A 12,475-nucleotide genomic window follows, 5' to 3' on the forward strand; every position below is an offset into this window, starting at 1 on the left:
TTGCACAGAAAACACCCGTTTTATTTATAGGTTAACCCATGTAAATATCTTTTGCCACACAACAAAATTAGAGGAATGGGAAATTATCACACCTAACTAAAACATGAAACTGGACGCTAACAACATTATTTCCATAACACAAAGCACCACTGTGAACTAAAGCTGTTCAATAGCAACAAGGAATGGGGCAAGGGGAGAGCTGTTCAGTGACAAATTTCACACAAGGCTGGAGTTTTAGGCATTTCCACTCCCCCCACATCTCTTATGCACCTGCTGTGTCAGCCCTGAACAAACATCACAGTGAGCATGCTACTCTGGGGTATATTAAACCTTTTTTCCTCCCCTATTACCTTTCACTTTGTTCAATTCCCTGCAAATTAATTTCTGGTTACACTAACTATGCTGGCACAGGGTTGAGGAAGTGAAGGAATGAAGGATGTGGTTTATGCCAGCTCAAACTTCATTCTGAACTGAAGGAAAATAACCAATTTTTTAGCACACTTCTATATAAATTAAGTTGTCAGACATAAAAATGTATACATCTATATAAATGTATAATTATATATAAATTAAAATATATACATCTAGCTGACAACGCTAGATTTGACTAGAAAGTTTGGTTTTACTCTGAAACATGAAATGTGAAGTTGCCACTGTCTGTGCAACTTTAAATCCTCTTCCCAATCATTTCCCCCTTTGCTTGGAGTGAGTCAGGGATTTACCAGAAGGACATGGAAAAGTGCTGCTCCAAGTACACCAGAATGCACAGAACAAGGTTCAAGGCTGTACAGCAACAGAATTTGGTGTTTCTGCACTCCTCTGTACTTTGATTTTGAAACCTAAGCAACATAAAAATCACAAGACTCTGACAGATGTGCTTTGACATATCCAGCTTAAGATCCATGTGCCTCATGCTGCCTGTGTCCATGGCTTCTAGATCTGTCTCCCGGCATTGCCATTTTGGTCCCCTTCAAAATTCCCAGTGAACATGGGTTTGAGCTCACAGGCCAGTACATACAGCTCTTGCAAAGAAGTCCAGTTAGAGTAAAGCAGCAGATTATTTAGAAAACTTCAGCAGAAGATATATTCACATTTTTTTAAAAATTAACCTACATGTCAAAATATAATTAAATATTGCAAAGGATAAATGACAAGTGGAGAAATGAAAGGGTAGAAGAATCTGCCACATGGGTGGGCACGCATAAAAACCTGCTACAAGCTTTAATCTTATAAATAAAACCAAGAAAAGAGAGGAAAATTCTCAGAACATAAAACTGTGCAGCTTGGTCTGAAATACTGAAATCATACGCCTGCTACAGCACATGGAAAATGGGAAATCTGTCTTGTTTCATGCACAGAGATTGGAAGGAAGGTTTTTCTTTAACCTAACGTGAACTCATTTAGGAAGACAATGTATAACATTTAAAACCCTCAGTGAACACCTCAAACCACAGTGACGAGAAACACAATATAAAGGGGAAAAAAAAAAATTCCTGGTTATGACTGAGTGTTCCAAGTGTTTATCTGAGCTGGTGCAAATTGAAACTGCATCTCCTACTTCAGTTAAACAACTCAGTAATGTACATCTGAAATGTTTTTTGGGCACCTGAAACATCCAAAGTGACTACCTGTCCAAAATCCCAATGGATTGTGTTAAATCCTTTTCACCAACCTATTCTGAACAAACATGCTGGATCTTGATTTTACACTAAATAAATATCCCCATGGGAATGCATCCCTTGTAATAGTAAATGTCTCTGTACGGAAAAGAAAACAAAATAAACCCAAACCCCACACCCTCAGTTTCTGGCACATCTGAACAAACACCCCTGGATGTTTCCTGGATGAAGATTCCCGAAGCAGGCAGCGTCCAGCAGAGCCATTCAGAACGGTCTGCGGTGCATTTCCAAGAATGTTGGATCCAAAGGACAATCTTGCGCCAGTAACCCCCAAATTTCTAAATGCAACCTCAACGAAGAGAGCAAAACATAAACACCCAGAAGACAGGCAGACGCCAAAGCCCTCAGAACAAACCCCACAGCACAGGCCAGGACAGCCACGCCTGAGGCGCTCCAGGAAGACCACCGGAAACCCTGGCCCTGCTCTGATCCATCCCGGCCACTTTCTCTAACCCAGTTAAACTGTGCAAAAGGAACTCTGGCTTGATTGTGTGCCTGCTGAAACTTTCAATCAAGGCAAGGAAAAAAGCCATTTACTCTGTGCCAGCTTTCAGCTCATTACCATTACTGGGCACCCAGCACTCCGGGAAGGCCAAGTTCAGGGGCGCTCTCAGCCGCTCCCAGGAACTCTGGGCTGTGTGAGAAGACACAGATTGTTTCACTACACATGACAACTATAGGAGCTTACATCCTTATGGTGCATTTCCCCTGCTGTTTGCTTCTCCAGAGAAGGAGGGACCCAAATTATACTAAATGAGACAAACAACATCTCAGTTGCTGTCTCTGCAATAAAGCAAACTGTGCCTCAATATGCCGTTGGAAGACTGAAAACATGGTGCTCACTAAACAGAATGAAAATTTTGTGTGTTACTTATGAAAAAAAAAAAAAACTTTGTGAAAGTTTTCCTGCAGAAGATGAAGGAAGAACAGGAGCACTTAATGCATTTCATGAGTCAAATTCCTAGGATCTCAGCAGCAGCCTGGCAAGGAGACATCTCAGATACAACTCAGAGATGTTCTTGGAAGCAGCTGGCACAGGATGTTTAATGAACATCATCAGATTTGGTTATGGCATTCTACTTTGAAGCTACTGGGAATGAAAGATCCATGGATGATTAATAAATGGGAAGCTCATTTGCAGATTCATATATAATGCTTTATTTTGCATCCTCTTCTCATGATTGTTTCTGGCACCATGAAGGTCTTGCCTCTGTATAGTGAGTTAGTGGGGAGACTGAGATTTAAAAACCTAGTTGTACAATTCCCCAGAGTCTCTAAGTTATTTTTTATGTCATTGTCCTTTACTGAAACTTTAGGAAAATACTAGGAAACACTGCACTTAAAATTTTTTATTACTTGAATACAATTGCACTCATAGTTTTTTCTCACCTGGCTGCTGAGGACAGGAAAGTTTAGTTTTCCTATTAAAAGAAAACCTCCAAAAGTACAAGGACTAAAGTTCCTGTCCATATGGGCCATCAAAAGGCTTGAGACTTCCACATGCTATCCAACTTGAGTAACTCACAGAATCACATCTGGTAGAGGCTGGAATACAGCCCAGAGCCACCTTGTCCAAACCCCTGCTCAAGCAGGGCCAGCAAAGCCAGCTGCCCAGATGGTTTTTGAGCATCTCCAAGGATGGAGACATGAAATACAAGGGAAAAAAAATCAAGTTGCCTAACACTGACAGGGGACAGATATGCAGGGAAGTCACTGGGACTGGTAAGATTTACAGCACTTGTATTAAATTTCTCTTTTAATTAACATCTCCATCACATTTACTTCAGTAATATGTATGCAGTGGTGAAAAGAGAATCCTTATCTTTTAACACGATTCAAGTTTTAATATGGGTTTTTTCAAGGAGGAGAAAAACAAAGAGGTTCAAAGATTTCTTATTATTTTTATTCCCCTTTATAGTGCAGAATGCAGAGAACACTCAAAGAAAATAACAAACAGCACATAGCACCCCCAGCTGATTATGTTGACTACCCACCTTCCTAAAGGGAGCTGGTCTCCTTATTTACATGTCTTATGTAGAGATTTACAACATTCTGAGTAATAATTGTGCTGCTAATTTCCTGCTCTATCTCCAAAGTCCTTGGAAGCCTCTCTCCATGTGAGACACACATGGGACATGCAGGCTCAGGAGGGCAGCCCTGGTTTTGAGAGCCCTCCACCTGTGGCAGAGCTTGTGGAAAGCAGGAAACTGGGGATGGCTGGGATTTTATTACAGGATCACAGCTTTCTTTGGGGATGTGATGAAGAAACATCAACTTAAGATCTTAAATGTTCTTTTGTTTCTTTACAAACAATCCTTTTCCATTTTCTTGCAATCACAAGGTCCTATTCTACAAGGTAAATTGGTAAACATAAAGCAGAATAAGGAGATATACGTGCAGCAATCAGGCAAAGGACAGACATCAGCATATCCAAAAAAATTTTCTTCTAAATACTCAGAAACTATCTGTCAAGTCAAAACCTAAAAATACTGTAAGAGTTCTACCAGAAAAAAATCTTTAAGATATTATAATACTCATTATGAAGTGACACTTAAAAAAAACCCAAACAAACCCCAAAGAGCTGTCATAAACATAAAATTAATATTCTACTATTAAATTAATATGTAGGTGCAGCAGGTTGACTATTTAACTACTGTCAGACCTACTGATTAGGCAGACAATGAAGCACATGTCATGAGCTTCCAAAACTTTCACTAAAAACAGAAAGTATTGCAGGCTGGAAAATACCAAGATCACCAAACACAGTAGGAGATCCCAGGGGTCTCAACTGTTGCCTACCAAGATGTTCTGAGAGAGGGAATAAGGAGATTTGAAGGCAGCCACAGCTATTTTTACACAAGGAAGGGGCAGTGCTGTGTCAGGAAGCAGCCAATGGGACCAGGTGCTTTACACAGCCCCACAGGGGTCTGCAGAACTACAAACACACCAAAATGCTCCAGGAGCTCTGACAGATAAAAAACAGGTCAGTGTAGCAACAATATGAAAAGAAACCTTAAAGCAAGGGAATGCAAATTATGAGTTTAAAATCCCTACCTGTCCTGGGCTTGGCTAGCATAGTCAATTTTCTTTAGTATTGGGTATGGTGCTGTGTTTTGGATTTAGGATGAGATTTAATTTTGGTAACACACTGATGTTTTAGTTGTTGCTAAACAATGTTTGCTCTAAATCAAAGACTCTTCAGTTTCCCATGCTCTGCCAGCAAAGAGATGCAAAACTGAGCCAGGGGAGGGCATGGCCAGGGCAGCTGATCCCAACTGGCCAGAGGGATACTCCAAACCATAGAACACCATGCCCAATAGATCACAGAATGGTTTGGGTTGGAAGGGACCTTGAAGATTATCCAATTCCAACCTCCTGCCATGAGCAGGGACAGCTTTCACTAGACCAGGCTGCTCAGAGCCCCATCCAATCCATCCTTGAACACTCAGGGAGATGGAGCAGCCACAGCTCCCATGGGCAACCTGTGCCAGGGGCTCACCCCTGTTCTAATCTCAGCCCTGGGGTTTTACCTTGATCCAGTTCTCCTCCCCATCCCAGTGGGGCAGGGAGTGAGGGGGCACCTGTGTGGTACTCAGCACACAGCTGGGATAAACCATGACAGTACCCAGTACTGTAATTAGCAAGTTTCACTCACTGTCCCAGTTTAGGAACAAAACAAGTCTCCAGTATTCAGAGTTCATAATTCTGTTACTGCTCTGGACACAATTTGACAGCAGCATCACCTCTCCTGCCAGTGGCTGAGAAAGTCACATGCACAGATCTCTAAGGTGCAGAAATCTTTTACAATAATCTAGAAGAGGGTAGTTTTAGATTACTATTAGAAAATAATTCTTCTTGTGAAGGTGGTGAGATTCTGACACAGGCTGCCCAGAGAAGCTGGGGATGCCCCATCCTTGGAAGTGCTCAAGGCCAGGTTGGATGGGGCTTTGAGAAACGTGGTCTGTGGGTCCCTGATCATGGCAGGAGGGTTGGAACTAAATGATCTTTAAGGTCCTTTCCAATCCAAACTATTCTATAATTCTCTGATTTACTTACTGCAACAGGTGTTAGACAGAGACAAGAAAAAAAACCTGCAGTTTTTGACATTCCACTGCATATTTTGATACCTCTCATTCAGTAAGTTCTTAACTGTTAAATACATTTTGTACAGAAAATAAATGCAAATTTTGTATTAGTTATAAAATAAAACCAAGATTCTCAAAGTGGGACCATTTAAATTCTGATCACCTAAAAAACATGAAACCAGATTATGGATAATCAAAACATGGAACCTCCACGACTGAGGAATTTCCTAAGCTAGGAGTGGTATTCACCAGCACTGATCTGATTATTTTTCTACTTATTTGTTTAGGTCTTCTTGAAACCCATGTCAAGCTGCTCATGCCCAAAGCATCCAGGAACAATGAATTCTGTAATTGCAGCAGATGCTGAGTGCAAATGCACCTGCCCCTGCACTCTATGAACACCACCTGATGTCCCCTCATTTCTGTGCTGCACAACAACATGAGTCATTGTGCCCTGTCCATTTTCTCCACACCACTCATCATTTTTTGGACCCTATTACATTCCTCCTCAGTGAAATCACTTCAGATTGAGGGTTTTACCTTAACTGATCCCCACACAGAAGTTATTACTTACTTCTTGCCATACTTGTTGGCCTTCCCTGTACTTTCCCAATTACAGCTCATCCTTTTGGAGAAGGCAAAGCAGAACTGCACGTGGCATTTAATATGCCAAGGGTTTATAAAGAAACAGTAAAAAGAGAAAAAAAAAACCCTCACTGATGCTTCATTCTGCTTATCCCTTTGCCAGTAATTCCTAGAATTTCCTTCTCTCTTTGACTTATGAAAGCTTCTGCAATTCTCAGAAGAACTGAAGCACCAATTGCTCAGGTAGCAAAAGCTATCTGAGAGTGATTTTTGTTTATATAAAAGCAGGATGGTAATTTTGCCCTGCATGTTCTTTTACATGAACTACTATTGAATTAAGAGTCATTTAATGGGTACCTCTTTTATTATCATAAATAAGTTCATTTTACCCACTATGTTCCTCCCCTTTGAACCTGACCTAGAAAAGGGCTACCAGGGTAGGTATCTGTGGGACTCCAACATCAGCCTGATTAATACTGTGATTTTAAATAATCATCAGTGAATTTCTCTTCTATTTCTTTTACCAAACTGAAGAGTCAGCCTCAACACAGCATTATTGTAATGAAAATTAAGACAGGTCTACAGAATTAATAAGTGGTTCCTGCTCATGGCAGAAGGGATGGAACAAGATGATCTTTGAGGTCTCTACCAACCCAGACCATTCTGTGATTTTATGAACTAAAACATACACAGAGCAGCCCCTCTTTCCAGTGAGGAGAAGAGCATATAACACACAAAGCACATGCAACTATTTCAGTGTATTTGACTGGTAATGGCCATGCAGATCTTCCATCACATCACTCATGACACAGCAGCAGAGTTAAACATCAAGGTAATGGAGATGTGGAAAATTCTAGGTTTTGGAAAACTTTCAAAACCTGTTGGATTATGTTTAATAAAGCATAGTTTGATACCAAAACTGCAAAACCACTACTGAATAAATAAGCAAAACCAGAAAGTTGCATTTCAGAAATAACCTCCAGAATGAAAAACTCAGTGAGGTTAAAATTGATTTGGAATTAACAGATTTCCCCAGCTTTCAAAACACCTGAGACAGAGGTATCAGACAAAAGGCAAAAAAAATCAGATTTTTCTAAATGGCCCATTTTAAGTGTGCATGATGATAAATGGTATTATTGAGTAAGCCTGTAATGGTTTAAATGCAAATATCAAGTAACCTCCTCTTTTGTTTGCTTTCCTTATTACAAACAAATTACCAGAACATAAAGCAAAAATAATAAGATGCTTATAATAATTACAACAACATGCTTCAGTTCTGCTAATTTTTCCAGTGGCTGAGCAGGTAAGAGTCAGGAGCATGAGAAAGAAGAAATTACTCCTTTTCTAATGAGTACATAGAATATTAGTTGCCTTAAAAATATTTAAGTGCATTTCTAAGCACGTATTTGCCACAAATTGTACGGCCAAGTTTAATCTACAAGAAAGCCCTCAGTAGTGTTAATTCTCCCCTTCATTAATTTGAGAAGGAATGGGTGGTAATGATGAGGCCAAAGTATCTGCCTGGATTTTAAAACTGGATTTTGGTATTAAAACACATTGCCATCGATTCACCCAGACCAGGACTTGCTCTCAGGTGTGTTTTACTTTGCTTCAATGAGAGGCTCATCTCAGCCTGGTTCATATAATTGCAAAAGGATGCCTGTATTTCCTTTAATAAGCAGGATATTGCAGATTTTTTTTTTTCTCTAGGAAAGGGCTTTTCGGGCTGCTTCCAAGTTGATGAGATTCTGAATTAGTCCAAAAATCCCTGGCAACTTGTGCATGAATAACTTTGCTCCACTGAGAAGTGTTTGTTTCTGGTTCTTCAGTGCTTTGCCCAGAGACAAATGAGTCTGGTCAGAGGAAGCTCCATCTTCAGGAAGTCAATGTGGAGTCCAACAAGAAATGAACTGGCCAGACAACATCACTGGGTCTGATAAAAATGTTACTAACAACAATAATGTAGATAAGGAACTACTGGCTGATTAAATCACCCAGTTTCTTTTATGCATTATCTGAGGCTTCTGAACACTATGGGGAGTTGAGGGTCTGGTGGAAAGCACTGCTGTAAGAGCTGGTTGACATGGTATGGATAGTTAACAAAATAAATACCTAACCAAAGAGATTCAGCAGTCCAAATAAACTTATTTTATTGCATTTATCCCTGATCTGAATCTCAACACTTTTATGGTGGGACATAGACAGGAAGAATTACAGACCCTAGAATGAGTTGGGATATTTCACAAGTGTTCTCCAAAAAAAAGGGAATAATCAGATAATTAACACAGAGAATTCAGTTTCAACTTAAATGCAGAGCCAAGAAAATATCAAGTACAGAAACTTGCTGAAACTAACAGAAGATGGGGGAAAGAAACAGAAGCCAAGTCTTCATTAGTAGCAAAAGGGCTACCAAACCTACAGAAAGCATATCAGGAGCTTCTTGGTGTATTATTTCTTTCTTTGGATTAGCAGTTTTATATTTGCATATATCCCTGTGCACAAAGCCTCGTGCTTTCCAGAATTTTCTGGTTTGCATATTCTTGGCCATGAGAAACTCGCTCATCAGAAGAAAACTGTTCTTACAGAGAGGAGCAGCACGAGAGGATCCAGAGGGGAACTCAGCATTTTGCAGCAAACAGGATTTTACTGATAACCAGAAAGGTGGAAGGTGTTGATAGCTGGAAGGTCTTGACAGCACCAGAGGCACCAGGCACAAACGAAAACACAGGAGGCTCCCTCTGAACATCAGGAAATCATTTTTTACTGTGAGGGTTCCTGAACACTGGCACAGGCTGTGCAGGGCAGGCTGTGGAGCCTCAAGCCTTGGAGATAAAAGCTGGACATGGTCCTGGACAGGCAGCTCTGGGTGACCCTCCTGGAGCAGGGCTGGGAGCAGAGGATCCCCAGAGGTCCCAGCCACCCTTAACCACGCTACGATGCTGTGGTGCCAAAAGGATGGGAAGAATGGGCAACCACAACATCAGCTGGACAGAGAAACACCAGTGCAACACCACTGGGGGAACCACAGTGAAGAAAAACGAAGGAGCAGAGAGCTGGAAAGACAAATACAAAGCTGAAGAGCAGAACAGACGTGAAGTGAGGAGCCAAAGGATCAGCAAGAGAGACAGGGCTGTGGGTAAATGAAAGGAGTCTGTCCTGAGGTTTACAAGAAGCTGAAAATCTATTGATTCAGTAGAAGCAGTTGTCAACACCCTTTTTTTCAGGAAAAAAAAGTTTACTTAGCTCCAAACAGCTCTTTTTTTCCAAAATTCCAGAATTTCCTTTCTCCAATTCCAAATCCCTCCTCCTCTCTTTCCGTCCTTAAGAATTCATCTACACCAAAGGGAACTTAGTACTTGGCAGAACAGGGACAGGGCTCAGGAACTGCTGCAGTTGGCAGGAGCAGCAGCCATACTGAACTGATCAGAGCAGCACACGGCTCACCCTGCTCTGCTTCCAACTCTGCCTCGCTTCACATGTGAGATCACAGAATTTTGGGAAGGGCAGTAACTTGTTTCCCGAACTGCAATTAAAATGACTGTGCCTCAGCATTGCAAAAGAGCCCCTTTGGGAAGAATTTTTGTCTTTTTTTTTATTTAAACAAATATTTCTGTCAACATTAGAAATGGAAATAATGTTTAGTACTTGCACACTCCTTGCTTTTCTCCCCATAAAATATTTGACAGCTGCTAAACATTTCTTTATCTTAGGTGGGATTATATGGGGCATTTCCTTTTTTCCCTCCCTGAGAGGGGAGTTCTTACTCCTCCTGCATTGCTTCCTTCCCTAAAAGCAGAGCTCATTATACTGAACAAAACTTCTCTCATTTTATGAAACTTAATTAAATAAAACAAAACAGAAACAACCTCAAAATCCCAAACTCACACAGTAACAGAATTTCTGATTATTCTCAATGTACGAATCAAACAATGGAAAGGAAGCTAGGAAAACAGAGACTCAAAATATGTCATAAATTACATGTCAAGATCCTTAGACATTTAATTTCAACTTCTGTAGTATTACTATATTGTGTTTTGGTTTGCCAACTATTGCAAAAATTTTCTGGGAAGACAACTCTTGGAAAGCAAAGAAAACAAAATCCTTTTCTAGTTGAAGCAGAAATTAATAAACTAGTATAGAAATACCCTTCAATTTAATCTATACAGTTTTAAACAGAACCACAAACTGAGATTATTCCTTCTCCCACACTTCTGTACTAACTCAGGTAAGTGCTTAGAGTAAGTTTTATAGGCAGCAGCCTATTCAGATAATATGATTAAACCTCTAGCAAGTCACATGGTGCCCTGCTTTTAAGATAACATAATTGTGATTCTGTCTCTATCAAACTGCTCAACATGATAATGCTCTTTCAAATCTATTTTTGTTCCCTGAAAAATGGGATTTCAGACATATGTATATTTACTAGGTATCTTTTCAGTGAGGAGCACAGTCTGTAAATCCATCCTGGGCTCAGCACTGAGGTGATGGTGCCTCACTTCCAGCAGCAGAACTGCTGGGGTCTTGGTCCATCAGGATTTCCATCACACTGCCCACACCTTCAGAAATGGGTATCAGCCACCTGTGACACTCAGGATTATTATGATGAAAGATAATGGAGAGACTTATCCATATACACTCTCAGAGCCTTAAAATAATTATGTATTCTTCCCTCTTCTGAATCAGAGACTGCTCTCAGGTTTCTGTCGAGAAACTTTGTTAAAAACAAAGCAAAAATAAAATACAGCTATCACTGAATTCTCAACACAGCGGTGTACCAGTTGTAAGGTTTGAATTTATTTTTAGGTTTGTTTTTTTTTTTCTTAAACATATTTAGAAAAATTTATAAAACTTATCACTTTAAGGGGACAGTTTTTGCCCCCTTCACTGACTTTCATAAGAATGCTTCTACCACATAGGACAGGAAAAGTAATCATCATCATCATAACATAGTAATAATGATGTAGTAACAGAATTAGAACTAGTCCTCCTTTACACTGCACTGTTTTTCTACACACAAATACCTGCTCCAACTTTTCCACTTAATATATTAATTTATTAGTCCACTAACTAGTAATTACCTACTTGTAGAAGCTGCAAAAGATCACCCAAGTTCAGTACCACCAGCATTTTTCTTTGCAGGGGCAGGAAAACAAAGGGTAGGATAAAACAATGAAACATCCCTGAATTAAGCTTTAATTTAGGCTCCTTCCACATGCCATTAACACTTGAATTCAACACAAGTTGTGACTACACACTCCAGGCACTCCCCAAAGCCTCAAGTCACAAGCACCAAGACTTCCCAGCATCATTCCACATCCAGCAAGGAGGAAGCAAGTACACACAAAGCCCATCCTCAGGAGAATTTCAGCCTCCTCCTCCTCCAAATCTGTGGCTTTCACCACAGCAGCCAAGCTCCTGCATGGCCCATGAAAAATGCTGCTGCAAAAATGGCTCTTTTCAGCTCCTTTATTTGTTGTCCCCATAAATGTGCACTAAGCACAGACCCTTGTCTTCATCTGTAAGGGCTTTACAACTTCACCTCCTCCACTCAGCAGCTTTGGGAGAACTGGACAGCTCCCTTAACTTCCATGCCATTCCTGCCCTGACCAACAGCTTCTGCTGCTTGTGCTTCCTTCCACAGCTCTCATTACACATACAGGGCCACCTTATTAAATTTATAAATCCTTAGGTCTCAATTTTCATTGAGCATTTTCAAGCCTTCTTTCTGTCAAACCAACAAACTTCTGCCAAGTGGCCACAACATCATCTTTCCTGATGGGTTTCATCCTTCTGCACTCAATCCCTGGTTAAAAACAGGGAAATGGCTACAGACACGTGCCTGGCAAGGAGATGACAGCTCTTCACCATGGCCTTTATCTCATGTGCTGGCTCATCTGTTTGTCTCTTTAGGCTCCTGAACTGCCAGAACAGAAATCACAAACTGTTTCTACAGTACTCAGTCCAGAACAATGAGCTCCCTCTGGTAACTGAAGCATTTCGGTACCACCACAACAAATATTTACCAAAGCAAGAACAGAGATTTATCCTGTTTCCTAAGCAGCAGCAGGAAGCATTAGCATTTGGTTATCCTGGTTATCCCTTTGGTATATAGTCTGCTGTAGTTAG

At 40.6% G+C, this 12,475-nt stretch overlaps 1 protein-coding gene across 10 annotated transcripts in view; it reads right to left on the minus strand.

Annotated features, from left to right (window-relative positions):
• Nucleotides 1-12,475, minus strand: part of KMT2C (lysine methyltransferase 2C) — a 189,195-nt gene that overhangs the window by 129,895 nt on the left and 46,825 nt on the right. The gene's annotated exons all lie outside the window — the stretch shown is intronic.

This window comes from Melospiza melodia, chromosome 1 (assembly GCF_035770615.1).
Source record: "Melospiza melodia melodia isolate bMelMel2 chromosome 1, bMelMel2.pri, whole genome shotgun sequence".
Taxonomy (NCBI): domain Eukaryota; kingdom Metazoa; phylum Chordata; class Aves; order Passeriformes; family Passerellidae; genus Melospiza; species Melospiza melodia.